The sequence below is a fragment of the Triticum dicoccoides genome, chromosome 1B (assembly GCF_002162155.2).
Source record: "Triticum dicoccoides isolate Atlit2015 ecotype Zavitan chromosome 1B, WEW_v2.0, whole genome shotgun sequence".
NCBI lineage: Eukaryota > Viridiplantae > Streptophyta > Magnoliopsida > Poales > Poaceae > Triticum > Triticum dicoccoides.
Window position 1 is genome coordinate 555,796,664 of NC_041381.1, and position 2,311 is coordinate 555,798,974.

Genomic DNA, 2,311 nt, shown 5'->3' on the forward strand with positions numbered 1-2,311 from the left:
TCATTTTTTTAACAAACTTGGGATTTCGCATCGTGTGTCATGTCCTCGTACACATCAGCAGAATGGAGCTGCCGAACGTAAGCATCGCCATCTTGTTGAAACTGGCCTAACCTTGCTCGCTCATGCATCCGTTCCTTTTCAATTCTGGAGTGATGCTTTCTCCACAACCTGTTTTCTGATAAATAGGCTTCCCTCACGACTTCTGAAAATGCAAACCCCGCTTGAACTCTTGCTCAATGAAGTTCCAGACTACACATTCTTCAAAGTGTTCGAGTGTGCGTGTTGGCCTCACCTACGTCCATATAATAAGCGTAAGCTAGAGTTTCGGTCTAAGAAGTGTGTTTTTCTCGGGTATAGTTCCCTTCACAAAGGGTACAAGTGCCTCCATGTTCCTACAAATCGCGTCTACATCTCTCATGATGTTGTGTTTGATGAAAATTCATTCCCTTTACGTGTATTTCCGACAAGATCTACCGTTCCCACACCACCAGTGCCCGCGTCTACACCTTCGCCTATTCAATCTGTGGATGTTGTATATGTCCCTGCGTTGCTTCCTAATCATGCTGCAGGTATTGGACGTGACGCTCGCCTTGAGCTCCTTGATGAACATGTCACGGACGCGGCTCACGATCGGGACGTGCATGTGCCATGCATGTCGGGTGGCACCCGCCAACCCGCCACCGCCTCGCTCATGGAGGCTGCCCCATGGGCGCCGGTCTCGCCCTGCCCGATGCTTGCCCCACGGGCGCCGGTCTTGTCCGGCCCGATGCTGGCCTCGCCAGGCTCATGGGCGCCAGCCTCGCCCGGCTCCACACGGGCCTCGCCCGGCCCGACGGCTGCCGCCTCGCCTGGTTTGGTGCCGGCTTTACCCGACCTGCCGGTCCCGTCGCCTGGGCCGGCTGTCGCCTCGACTGGCCCAGGGGCGCCGTCGCCTGCCCTGGCCGGCCCCGTCTCGGTCTCCAGTGAGCCGGCCTGCCCTGTCTCGGCCTCCAGTGAGCCGGCCAGTCCCGTCTGGGCCTCCAGTGAGCCAGCCTCATCACCGTCACCTGCTGCATCGGTACTGCCAACACAACCTGGTGTCACCCTTCGTCCTCAAACACAGAGCCAATCTTGTATTTTTCGTCCGAAGGAACGCAATGATGGGACTGTTGCATGGCTTGCTGCGTGCATGGCTCATACTGCTGCCGATCCCACTGCAGGGCCTCGTCATTTTCAGGCTGCACTGAGTATTCCTCACTGGCGTGCTGCAATGGAACAGGAGTTTTAGGCTCTACAAAAGAATGACACTTGGCAACTTGTTCCTCCAGTGTCTGGCGTCAACGTCATTGATTTCAAGTGGGTTTTTAAAGTCAAGAGACATGTTGATGGTTCTATAGAATGCTACAAGGCACGGCTAGTCGCCAAGGGCTTCAAATAGAGGTATGGTCTTGATTATGAAGACACATTCAGTCCGGTCATCAAGCCTACTATCATTCGTTTGCTGCTGTCTCTTGCTGTTACTCGAGGATGGTTTCTTTGTCAGCTCGATGTGCAGAACGCTTTCCTACATGGAATTCTGGAGGAGGTTTATATGCGTCAGCCGCCTGGTTTTGTTGATCCTGCACGTCCTCATCATCTCTGTCGTCTGGTTAACGTGTTGTCTGGACTCAAACAGGCTCCTCGTGCGTGGCATGCTCGCCTTGGATCTGTTCTTCGGGCTCTTGGGTTTACTCCCTCCACTGCTGACACGTCTCTATTTCTACTACAGCGTCCTGAGGTTACGATGTATCTCCTGGTTTATGTTGATGACATCATTCTCATTAGTTCCTCCGATGCTGCTGCTGATCGTCTTGTGACTGCACTCAGTGGTGATTTTGCTGTCAAGGATTTAGGTGCTCTGCATTTTTTCCTTGGTCTGGAGGTTTCACGGTCTTCAACTGGGTTGACTCTTACTCAGAAGAAGTACTCTTTGGAGTTGTTGCGGCGCGCTGGAATGCTCAAATGCAAACATGCTATCACTCCGATGTCTGCCACTAATCGGTTGTCTGCTCTTTATGGAGACTCTCTCTCGTCTGATGATGCTACTGAGTATCGCAGTCTCGTTGGTGGCCTGCAATACCTTACTATTACCAGGCCTGATATCTCCTATGCAGTCAACCGTGTGTGTCAATTCCTGCATGCACCCAGGACTTCTCATTGGTCAGTTGTGAAGCGTATTTTGCGTTATGTCTGTCTTACTGCCTCCTATGGTTTGCTTCTTCAGCCTGCACCGTCGTGTGAGCTCTCAGCTTTTTCAGATGCAGATTGGTCTGGAAGCCCTGATGACAGGCGA